At 45.5% G+C, this 13,060-nt stretch overlaps 1 long non-coding RNA gene across 1 annotated transcript; it reads left to right on the forward strand.

Moving 5' to 3' along the window:
* Positions 1-1,098: 1,098 nt before the first annotated feature.
* Positions 1,099-12,775, forward strand: LOC145514947 (uncharacterized). Its single transcript, XR_014060579.1, has 2 exons — positions 1,099-1,309; positions 12,274-12,775. It is a non-coding gene; the product is annotated as an uncharacterized LOC145514947 (long non-coding RNA).
* Positions 12,776-13,060: the final 285 nt, after the last annotated feature.

Genomic DNA, 13,060 nt, shown 5'->3' on the forward strand with positions numbered 1-13,060 from the left:
AAAAAAAAAAAAAAAGGACCATCTCAGAAGGATTTTCATCTCTCTAGCCAGTTTCAGTTCAGTGAATCTGATTGGTCCAGCTTGGATTAGGTGACCAGGCTAGGATAAAAGGTAAATGGGACTGGGGGATGTACCCTTTTGGGAAGGGACACAGTATTCAGAGGAGAGGGTTATGGGCTGGGCAGCTGTCCCAAAAGATATCTGTTGTTGTTTAGTCACTAAGTCGTGTCCAACTCTTTGTGATCCCATGGACTGTAGCCCACCAGACTCCTCTGTCCATGGGATTTCCCAGCAAGAATACTGGAGTGGGCTGCCATTTCCTTCTCTAGGGGATCTTCCCCACCCAGGAATCGAATCTGCATCTCCTGCATTGGCAGGCCGATTCTTTACCACTGAGCCCTTGGGGAAGCCCAAAAGATATCTACTTTTAAGCATAAAAAAAGAGTTAAAAAAAAATCTTGGAAAAAAAAATCACCCATAAGTCTAGCATCTTAATTACGACAGTTTTTATTTCTGCAAATCCTTCCAGTATTTGTCCACAGGCCAACACATTTTTCTGAGTTGTAATCACTGTGTTTGTGCTGTTTATTTCCTGTTCTTTTTTACTTCCCATCACATCACAAACATCTCCCATGTTTCTAAATCACCTTCATAATCATCCTTTTTAATGGCTGCATAACATTCAATTGAGTTGATGTACCATAATCTCTTAATCGCTCTGCCATTTCTGGATATTTAAACAGCTTCTAATTTTTTTTTTCTGCTAATATATAGATCCTGCTGCAGGAAATATTTTCATGCATACTGATTTTTTTCTTTACTGGAGTTGCCAAAATTACTTAAAAACGACAAAATAGGATAAAATTTCCCATGAATTGTCAAACTAACCAAGAAACCTAGAATAGAGAGAGATGTGTAAACTCCCCAGGGCTCCCTGGGCAGACAGACACAACTCCTGGAGACCCCAACTCCCCCAGAGAAGGCTCTGCCCTCTCACTGCTGGCATGTTCATACCTCTCTCCCCACTAGCTGTTCTCTGAGTTGTTTGTGCTGTGAATATGCGATGTGGATTTCTCTCTTTATTTGATTTGCATCCAGGTGTGTTTGGCTCAGCAGTAAAGAATCAGCCTGCCCTGCAGGATATGCAGGAGATATGGGTTCGATCCCTGGGTTAGGAAGATACCCTAGAGGAGGACATGGCAACCCATTCCAGGATTCTTGCCTGAAAAATCCCATGGACAGAGGAGCCTTGTGGGCTACAGTTCATGTGGTCACAGAGTCGAATGTGACTGAGCACACACGCACACAGGTGGGTTTGTTTTTGCTGTTACAGCGCTACCATGAACATCCTTAGACACGTCTCCAGGTCCTGGGGCACACGTGTCCCTGGAGAGCTTCTCACCCTTGACATGACAGACGTATTGTGTTTGTGTGACATGGAGCTGTCCTGTGCATCCTGGCCTCTATGCATTAAATACCAATAGCAGCTCCAGTGGCAACAATCAAAAATGTCTCTGTCCGTTACCAAATGTCCCCTGGGGGAACCAGCTGCCTTCCCACTGTGGGGGACCACTGCTCTAGACTAATGGTTCTCAAACTGCTGCACTTCAGAATCATATGGGGGAAGCTTTAGCAATTCCTTATATCCTTATATCCGAACAAACATATAATTCAAAAAAGTACATGCACCCCTGTGTTCATAGCAGCAGTATGCACAACAGACAAGGCACGGAAGCAACCTAAGTGTCCATTGACAGAGGAATGGATAAAGAAGATGTGGTACATATACATACACTGAGTTAATTAGCAACCATAATTCCATCTGCCACCTTAGTTCCCTTTTGCCATATGTAATGTAACATATTCACAGGTTCCAGTGTTAGGACGTGGAACATATATGGAGGACAACATTCTATGGGCGCCCATGGCAGCCTCCCTCACGAGGATCACATGTTGCCAATGTGAAAAAGATCCCATTTCAAAACACTATTATACCATGAATCTATTTTTATTTAAAAAACAAAACATTCTGAAAAAAAGTTCATCGAAATGTTAACGCTATGTTATTTCTGGGTGATGGCCCTAAAAAAAACCTTCAAAATATTTTTTAAAATTCTATTTTTGAGTTGCCTGACTTAAAAAAAAAAATTACAGTGAGGATGCATGACTTTTAATAGTAATAAAAAGCCAGTTTCTTCACTTCCATTCTGGATGGGAAAAAGGAACCTATATTTATCTGGCTTCATAACTTGTGCATCTTCCAGGAAGCTACATGTCACCCTTTATTTAGTGTGATTTGACAGGGTGAACACTGGGAGGTTTTGGCTCTGTGCCAGCCCTTGGCCCCCCATGTTTGTTACAAGGATGAATAAAGCTCAGCCATTGCATACAGACAGCTCAGGGTGCCTGAGCCATTACTTCCTGTGTTCCTGAATGTCTCACGTTTCCTGCCTTAATGTTAGTAACTGTATTAAACTCAGTTCAGTCTCTTCTTGGGAACTCAGTGTCCTTATCAAGACCCACGTTGGTGTGAAACACTTTGTGGGGTCTCAGTTCCTGTCTCTGGACATCATGCTCCTGGGGCTTCTGCAACATATGGGGTCACTCACTCCTTAGACTGAGTGGTCATAGATGGTCACCATTTCTTGCTGGTTGGTACTGATGATGATGATATTCATGTTTCAGAGCACTGACTACATGCTAGGAAAAGTGCAAAGTCTTTCACATGTTTCATCTCATCTAACTCTCAGATAACCCTGAATGAGAGGCTTTATTACTTTTCTGTTTTACAGATGAGAAAACCGAGGCTCAGGCAGGTTAGATAGTGTCCAAAGCACACCGCTAGTTAGTGAAGTGCCAATCACCCCATTTCTGGCCAATTCCAAGGCATAAGATATTCATCTCTTCCCAATATCATTTCCTACATGCAGTATATAATCCCATGGACTACAGCAGGTTGTATGTTCCAAAGACAGTGAAGGTAATTCCTATCCTCCTAACTCTAACTCTCCACTCCTCGAATCTGAGTGGTTGTGTGTAGCAGCCATGCAGGTCACTGCTCAGATCTCCCTTCAAGAAAGAACTCAGTGTTCAGCTGCAAGGAAGACTGTGGCCGATGCCTGAAACTGTTAGCGCCTGCACTGTGCACTTCAGCTTTCAAGCCAAGGCCACACTCTTCCTGGGCGGCCCTGCCCATGACTCAGCAAGGCAGAGGTCCAGGGCTTGGTGTTTCCCAACACGGGCGTCTCCCAGCAGACAACCTTTGGTCCTGAGTGGGGGGAGGTGGGGTTGGCCACAACTGTCCCATGTGCACCACCCTCAGTAGCTCTTCTTGCCCCATATCCTGCACACTCCCACCCTCTTCCCTTCAAAGGTATCAGATCTACACTGTGGTCTGAAGGCTTTCCCTGCCCCATTCTGCCTCCTCCCCTGTTTTCTCTCAGATGCTACCCACAGCAGACCTCTTGTACTCTAAGCTCCATGCCAGTGGCTGCTTGCCAGAGGACTCACCTGACACAGCATAGTGCTGTCAAAAGAATGTGGTGGAAGTGTTGCTGCATGACTTCCAAGACTGGGGCATAAAAGGCCAGGCAGCCTCCTCATTGTTCACTGGAACACTTGCTCATGGAGCCTTCAGCAGCCGCGAGGCCGCCATACTATGAGGAAGCCCAAGCCAGCCCATGTGGAGAGACCACACGGACAAGCTCTGAGATGACCTGAAAGGGGTGGGGGATGGGTGGGGGAGAGAAAGAGCCCGAGGAAGAGAGAGGAAGGGGAGGAGTAGAGAGGGAGGGGAAGGGAGGAGGGGGAGAGAGAGAGACCGATATGCTTGGCCAGCCACCATTTACTCCAATCTCCTGCTGTTCTTGGAGGAAATGGCAATCCACCCCAGTATTCTTGCCTGGGAAATCCCATGGACAAAGGAGCCTGGCGGCCTATTGTCCATAGGGTCGCAAAGAGTCGGACACGACTGAAGCGACTTAGCACACCTGATGTTCTAGTTCTGGCCATCACTAGATTAAAACCACACAAGAGCCACCTGCTCAGACAAGCCCTTCCCCAGTTTCTGGCCCACTCAGACAGCAAGAGGCAAATTATCACTGGTGGTTTCAAGCCACAAAGTTTTGACTCATTTGTTATGCAGCAATAGATAACAGGTACGAGCACTCTGTGGACAGAAGTGTGTGAGGCTGAGGCCTGTTACTTTCCAGAATACTTAAGCACCTTTGATGCTGACAGCTGGGCACATCGTAGGTGTTCAGCAACATCTGTTACTGCTTTGCATGTTCAATAAGATTATAAATATGGACTAGATCTGAGCTGCCTAGAAATACACGTGTACCTTTGAAACATTTCCTTTCTAATTAAATTGTGATGAGGATCCATTCTAAGATACCCTCAAAACATTTGTTAATTAGAAAAACAGAAGATGCTTCAGAGAAATGGGATTAAATGATGAGACTGAGACTCAGAATTATGAAACTTCTAATGTCAAACAAGCAGAACCTGACCAATGTCTCTATGCAGATGAATGCAGTTGAAATAAGGAAAGAAAAGTTGTTCCTGGGTAGGGACCATCCAAAATCCTGACATAGGCTGTGATATCTTTAAAAAGGAAGAGACAAAAAAAGGGAAGAGAGAAGAAAGAAATAGGCATGTACTGGAAAGTTCCAGGCCCAGGAACACATGGCTTCTTACACTTGTGGTTTGCGTGGCTTCAGGGAAATTCTTAACCTTCATTGGGTTCAGTTTTCTCATCTATAAGTGGGGAATAAAAATAGCAATACCTCCCTTAATGGAAAGTTGTGGGAAATCAATGAGATATGCATGTGAAGAGATATGTTGCCTGTAAAGCACTTTACACACGGAAGCTTTGCTCACTTAAAACTACTAAGAGGAGACATTTGTCTTCCTGATGTAAGGATCACTTGTCAGGTAGCTTAGGAAACAGATACTGTAGTAAAACATGAAGGTTTCTGAGCTGGGTACACCTGGATTTGAATCCCATCTTCACTGATGTTAATGTAATGTGGTTGGCAAACCTGTTGGCAGAATCTACTAGAGCTGAATGTATGCATATGACCCGGAAATTCCCTCCCAAGTATGTCCCAAATAAAAGTTCTCGGCATGTTTACCAAAAGGCACATCCTAGAATGTGCACTTCAGCCTGGCAGTTTAAAAGCCCAGACCTGGATGTGACCCAAATATACATTGTTTGCCTTCTCCTGCTGCATAATGAATGGCCACAAAATTAGTGGCCAGGTCCAAAAACAACACACATTATTGATCTACAGCTTCCGGGAGTCAGGAATTTGGGCTTTGCTTCAGAATCTCAGAAAGCTCAGTCAGGTGTCTGCTGGGCAGTGGTCTCATTCCAAGGTTTGACTGGGGAAGGGTTTACCTCTGAGCTCAAGTGCTTCCATCATGGTATTGGGAGAGTTTAGATCTTTGTGGCTGTAACCCTGAGGCTTCCGTTTCTCATGGGCTGTCAGCTGGAGGGTGTCCTCAGTTCCTTGTCACATGGGCCTCTGCAGAGCCAGCAAGAGAGAGAGTCTCCTTGCAAGATGGCAGTCACCATCCCACATAACCTGCAGATGCGAGGGAAGTCTTGTTGTATTCTACTGGCTACAACTGAGTCAGAGAATTGATGCCTTCCAACTGTGGTGCTAGAGAAGACTCCTGAAAGTCCCTTGGACAGCAAGGAGATCAAACTGGTCAATCTTAAGGGAAATCAACCCTGAATACTTGTTGGAAGGACTGATGCTGAAGCTGAAGCTCCAGTATTTTGATCAACTGATGTGAACAGCCGACTCATTGCAAAAGTCTCCGATGCTGGGGAAGATTGAGGGCGGGAGAAGAAGGGGATGTCAGAGGAGGAGATGGTTGGGTGGCATCACTGATGCATTGGACATGAACTTGGGTAAACTTCGGGAGATGGTGAGAGACAGGGAGGCCTGGTGTGCTGCAATCCATGGAGTCGCAAAGAGTTGGACATGACTGGGCAACTGAACAACAACAGCAACAGCTGAGTCGGACACCTTGCCCACTATTAATGGGAGGGGGCCGCTGTCTACTACTATCCACAGCAGAATGGATGCATGAAGCGTGAAATGTCACACAGTGGGATAGGCTACAGCAATGTGAATGAGCAAATTCTGCCTCATGCAACAATATGGAGAAATGTCCAAATACAGTATGGAGTGAAAGAAGCCAGACACCAATGAGTGATGATGAAACAGGAAGGAAGGAGTCAGGGCAGAACCTTTAAGAGAATGATAGAGCCATCGAGCATATGACATAAAACTGATTAAAACCAACTAGAACCAAGATGGAAGATTCACTTTCCAGGGGACTTTGAGCCTCATTGTATGCTCACTTTAACACATCAGCTAAATGACATACTCACAGGCATCAGGACAGTTCCAAGGCTGGACTATAAAGGGCCAAAAAGTAGGTGGTGGCCCATATTCCTGGAAATCGCCACTCCTTCCCCCCAAATAGTTGGAATAATCCTCCTACTCATTAGCTTATGAAATTATTTAACCCATAAAAACTAGCCACCCCATATTTCAGGGCCTCTCACTCTCCAAGATGGCTCATTCTCTGTCTGTGAGTGTTTGTCTCTAAACAAATCCATTTCTTATCTCTCACTTTGTCTCTCACTGAATTCTGTCTACGACGAGACATCAGGAACCTGAGCTTCAGTAGGTCTTGAGACCAGGTGTGATCTCAGTTAAAAGACTGTGGGTTCAGGTCCCCATCTGAGTTGTGTGGTTTAGGTTGCACTGTATAAAGTTCAATAACTGTCAAAACCAACCACTGCTGTCAGAAGCCAGGACGGTGGTCACCCGGGGATGAGGGAAGATGGACGACTGGGATGAGATGTGCCTGGGGCTTTGGTGGGGGGCAGGGGGTCGTGTTGTTTCTTGGCCTGGATGCTGGCTACAGGGGTGAGGTCATGGGCATGAAGCACACTCATGGCGATGTGTCCCCTCCCCTGCCTGGACCATGCCTCCCCACTCGTCAGATGGCCGGCTCCATCACAGCCTTTAATCTCCCAGAAGCCCATCCTTATCAAAACCATCTCCTTGAAGCCTTTCATTTCCACCATAGCACACCTATCACAAATACACAGTTATGCTATTGATTTGTTTTCAGTTTGACTTTTATCTCTCTCTCCCCCACTCACACGTCGGCTCCACAAAGCAGGGACCACACGTGTCTTGGCTTTCTGCTGCAGGCCAGGATCACAGTATCCTAGTGCCTGGCCTGTGACATTTGTTGGCAACATGCAGTCCTCTTCCAGTTCACGTGTCCCATGAGGGACACACCAGCAGAGGCTGAGCCGCATCTTTGAGCCATTTCCAGATGCTGAAGCCTGGGAGCAGCCCTCATCCCATCAGCCATGGCCAGACGAGCTGGACCCGCAAAGCACTGCTTTCTGAAAGCAGTGGAAGGAGATGTAGAAATGGCTCCAAGGACATCTCCCCCAAACCTCCCATTACACGTTCCTCCATCCTCTGAGCCTGAGCCAACCCCTGGCCTTCCTTTCAGATTGGGTTTCTTGGGCCAAACCGGCATTGCTCTGTGTCTTCTCCTGCCAGGAGGCAGTGACAGGTGGCCGGTACCCAGCTCATCTGCACAGGCTGCCGGCAGCAAGGACTCTGCTCCGCGCTCTCCCCAGCACCTGGCTGTGTGCATGAAAGGGGAGCACTGTCACCGTGGGACGGGACATCAGTTTTCTGAGTCGATATCCTTCCTGACAGATGCAGGGCAAAGAGAAACAAATCTGCTCCTTGCGCTGAAAGTTTCATTCTAGCTGTAGGCTTTGCCAAAACGGAATGAGAAATGGCAGGAGTGAAAAAGCAAAACAAGCGAATGAACAATAGTGAGCGTTCTCTTTTCTCAGTATCACCCTCTGTGTTTTCAGCTGCCAAGCACAAGGCTGCCCTAACCCAGGGCATCGATTCAGTCACAGAGATGCTGGTGTGCAGCCACCAGAGCGATCATTCTGAAGTTCTAAATGACTCCATCTCTCTCCTGCTCAGAGCCTGTCAACACTCTCAGTCGCACAAAACAGATTTTTCAGCACCGGTTCAGAGTTACGGCATTTGCGGTTTGGAGCAGTTGCAAGTTGTATTCCAACTCACGTGTTACCATGAGAAGTTAAAACATGGCTGTTTTCATATGACTTAAAAACATTTTTTTAATTAGAAATTTTTGAAAGGTCTATATAAGAATGTTTACAGGTAGCTCAGTGGTAAAGAATCTGCCTGTCAATGCAGGAGACAAGGGTTGGATCCCTGATCCCGGAAGATTCCACATACTACAGAGCAACTAAGCCTGTGTGCCACAACTACTGAGCCAGTGCTCTAAAGCCCGGGAGCCGCAACTCCTGAGCCCACAAGCCACAGCTACTGAAGCCCGCACACCCTAGAGCCCATGCTCCACAACAAGAGAAGCCACCGCAGTGAGAAGCCTGCATCCAACAACTAAAGAGAAGACCTTGCTTGCCATGACTACAGAAAGTCTGTGAAGCAATGGAGACCCAGCGCAGCTAAAAATAAATAAATAAAATTATATGTGTATATATATACATATATATATATATAAATATATATATAAAGACTGTTTATAATAGCACAAACTGTGAACAGCCCACATATTCATCAGCACGGGAGTGATAAACTGCAATCTATTCATACAATGGAATACTACTCAGCACTAAAAAAAAAAAGAACATGTTACAGGGGCCTCCCTGGTTGCCCAGTGGGAAAGGATCCACCTGCCAATGTAGGAGACACAGGTTCGATTCCTGCTCCAGGGAGATCCCACATGCCTCGGGGCAACTAAGCCCGTGGGCCATAACTACGGAACCTGCGCTCTAGAGCCCGGGAGCCGCAACTACTGCAGCCCGAGATCCCTCAAGGCTGTGCTCCACAACAAGAGAGGCCACCGCAATGAGAAGCCCGCACACAGCAACTAGAGAAAAGCCCGTGTGGCAATGAAGACACAGAACAGCCAAGAATAATTTAAAAAATAAATAAAATTTTAAAAAGTTACAGATCAACGGGTGAAAAAACCCAGACACAATGACTGTGTGATGAACATTCCATTTATATCAATGAAATAAAAGAGAAATCAGGAAGAACTAATTGATGGCAACAGAAGTCAAAACAGAGGTCACAGCAGTGATGGTGGGGTGTGTGTGTCTGTATTCCCTGGGACGGGAGTCTTCTCAGATGTCAGAAAAGCTCTGTATTTTTATTGGAGTGGATTACACAGATGTGTGTGGAAAAACTATAGATTGTAGGTTTACGCTTCAAGCATTGTAGCCCTGTAGAAACAGTAGGATTGCACCGACCCACATATTAACCATCACATCACTCTCAGTTACATTCTGAGATACATTTGGGGGGATGAGGAGAAGAAGGGGTGATGTGGTCAGAGCAAGTTTGGGATGCGGGACGCCCGTCCAGGCTGCACTGCCTGTGGGGATGCTGCCTGCCCCACTGCTGAACATCTGGAACCCCTGACCTAGAGAAAGCCCTCTGTGACCTGGCCACTTCCCAGCCCCGCAACGCCATCACCTCCAGCTCCCCAAACACTCCCTGAGGTTTGTGATTTCCAGAACCATAGGGGAATACATTTCTGTTGTTTAAAACCACAGCTTCCCTGCTGGCTTAGATGGTAGAGAATCCACCTGCAATGCAGGAGACCTGGGTTTGATCCCTGGGTCGGGAAGGTTCCCTTGGAGAAGGGACTGGCAACCCACTCCATTATTCTGCCTGGAGAATCCCATGCACAGGGGAGCCTGGAGGGCTAAAATCCAAGAGGTCACAAAGAGTGGGACACTGCTGAGTGACTAACACACACAAGTCTGTGGTAATTCGTTACAGAAGCCTTAGGAAACTGCTCCAATTATTATTATTATTTTTCGTATGTCCTCTTTTCCATTTTATTTTGGTCTTTCTTCAAGAAGACCAATGTCAAGAAGCTTTTCCCTCATGTTCTCATATAGGACTATTACCGTTTCAGGTGTTACATTCAAGTCTTTGATCCATTTTGTGTTGATTTTTACGTATGGAAATCTTCTTGATTCCTTAGATATGACACTAAAAGGACAGGCAACCAAAGCAAATACAGACAAGTGGGAAGTGGGACTACATCAAACTGAAAGGCTTCTGCCCAGCAAAAGAAACGACAGAGTGAAAAGCCAACTTGTGGAGCGGGAGAAGACATCTGCAAAACCAAATACCCGAAAAGGGGTTAATATAAAAAAATGTATAAGAAATGCCTACAACTCTACAAAAAAACAAATAACACGATTCAAAAATGGTCAAAAGGGACTTCCCTGGTGGTCCAGGGGTTCAGACTTGGCCTTCTAATGCAGGGAGTGCAAGTTCGAAAGCTGGTCAGAGAGCTCTGATCAGAGAGAGCCAGGATCCCACTTGCCTTGTGGCCAAAACATAAAACAGAAGCAATACTGTAACAAAATCGACAAAGACTTTAAAAAATTGGTCAAAGGACCTGAAGAGACATGACTCCAAAGACATACACATGGCCAACAGACATATGGAAAGGTACTCAGCATCACTAATCATCAGGGAGATGCAAAGCAAAACCGCAGTGAGACACCACCTCACACCACCCAGGACAGCTGTCGTCAAAAAGACAAGAGATACCGAGCACTGGGGAGGATGAGGAGAAGCTAGAGTGCATTTGACTGTCGGTGGGAAAGCAGCTGCTGTGGAAAATAGCACAGAGTTCCCAGAAAGTTAAAAATAGGATCACCGTTCAATCCAGCAAGCTTACTTCTGGGTATTTTCCCAAAAGAATTGAAATCATTAACAGAGGAATGGATAAAGAAGATATGGTACATATATACAATGGAATATTACTCAGCCATAAAAAGGAATAAGATAACGCCATTTACAGCAACACAGATGGACCTAGAGATTGTCACAGTGAAGTCAGACACAGAAAGACAAATGTCATATGACATTGCTTATATGAACTTACTTACAAAACAGAAGTAGAGTCACAGATGTAGAAAACCAACTTATGGTTATCAGGGATAAATTGGGAGATTAGGAGTGACATATACACACCACTATATATAAAACAGGTAACTAATACGGAGCTGCTGTATAGCATAGGGAACTCTACTCAATACTCTAATGACCTATCTGGGAGAAGAATCTTAAAAAACAAAGAGTGGATACATGTATACATGTAACTGATTCACTTTGCTGTATGCATGAAACTAATACAACATTGTAAATCAACTCTACTCTAATAAAATTAAAAAAAATAACTGAAATCAGGGTCTGGAAGAGACATCTGTGCTCCCATGTTCACTGCAGCATTGTTCATAAAAGCCACGCTATGGAAACAACCCCAATGTCTACTGACAGACGAATGGATAAAGAAGATGTGGTGTACACGTACAATGGAATATATTCAACCTTAAAAGAGGAAGGAAATCCTGCTGCTTGGAACAACGTGGATGGACCTGGAGGATGTTATATATGTTAGTTGCTCAGTTGTGTCTGACTCTTTGCGACCCCATGGACTGTAGCCTGCCAGCCTCCTCTGTCCATGGAATTTTCCAGGCAAGAATACTGGAGTGGGTAGCCATTCCCTTCTTCAGGGGATCTTCCCAACCCAAGGATTGAACCCAGGTCTCCTGCATTGCAGGTGCACTCTTTACCAATTGAGCCACCAGGGAGGATATTATGCTACGTTAAATAAGCCAGACACAGAAGGATAAATTCTTCCTGATTCCGTTTACATGAGGCATCTAAAACAATCAAACTCACAGAAGCAGGAAATAGACTGATGGTTTCCAGGGACTGAGGGGTGAAGGAAATGGGAAGTTGCTGGAAAATGGAAGTTTCAGTTAATTTAAAGTCTCAGTTATGCAAGATGAGAAAGTTCTAGAGACCTACTGGACACAGTGCCTACAGTTAACAAGACTGTATTGTGCATTTAAACAGGGTAGGTCCCATGCTAAGCGTTCTTACTGTAACCCAGCAGGACCCTACGAGGCCTTCCCAGAGCAGACCCCCACCATGTCCTCACCTGCCTTTAGTCTGTAGAAAAACTTTAGTCAGAGAACCAGAGAAGTGAGAAAATGCAGAAAGAAAGGAAAACAGTCAAGCAAGACAAAAGAACAATACTTTAGCCATTAAACAAAGTCAAGGACCTTTAGCTCTTCCTCAAGGACTAGAGATAAATATTCTGAGCCATGTCCTTTGAACTGTTTTGCAGATACTGAAACCCCCACCAGGTGGGAGAAGTTGCCTGCATGCTGTCCACAAGCACGTAGACCCCAGCAGAAGGTTGATGACAGCGACTCCTGATTACCTCACCACCAACCAATCAGAAGAGTGTCCACAAGTTGACCACGCCCTGCTCTTTGAACTTGATAAGTCCTTCCAGGGGAGACACACAGTCTTGAGGGCATTAGCCTGCCCCTCTGCCTGGCAAAGCCACAAAGCCACTCTTTTCCACTTCATCCAAAACTGTCTCTGCATTTCTGTTCGACATCAGTGAACAGAGGCCGAGTTTCACCAACATCACCATGAAAAAAATAAAAGAAAAAGAAACAGGTTACAAGGAAACATTTGGAGGTGATGGATATGCTTATGACTCTGATTGCACTGATCGTTTCACAGGTGCATGTATGTGTTGAAATTCATCAAAATGTGTGCATTAAATATGTGCAGTTTTCAATATATCAATATAGCCCAATAAAGCTGAAATGAGAAGACACAGGTTTCTTGAGCTTGAGAAACTCCCCATTTTCTGAGAACCCTGATATCCATCCACATTTCTCCACCACACTGTCCTCTTTCATCAGAAATTCATCAGAACTTCTCCTGAGAAGTCCATGTGTGTCGAACTCACTGGGACTGGAGGTGGGCGGGTTTAAATGTGGATCTGGGCCCCGCTCCATCCTTATTCATTCTCAGTCTTAGGCGAGGGACCTTTTTGGTGGTCCAGTGGTTGACAATCCGCCTTCCAATGCCGGGGACACAGGTTTGATTCTTGGTCG

Source organism: Giraffa tippelskirchi, chromosome 7, assembly GCF_054371585.1.
Source record: "Giraffa tippelskirchi isolate mGirTip1 chromosome 7, T2T-mGirTip1v1.2.pri, whole genome shotgun sequence".
In the NCBI taxonomy this organism is placed as follows: domain Eukaryota; kingdom Metazoa; phylum Chordata; class Mammalia; order Artiodactyla; family Giraffidae; genus Giraffa; species Giraffa tippelskirchi.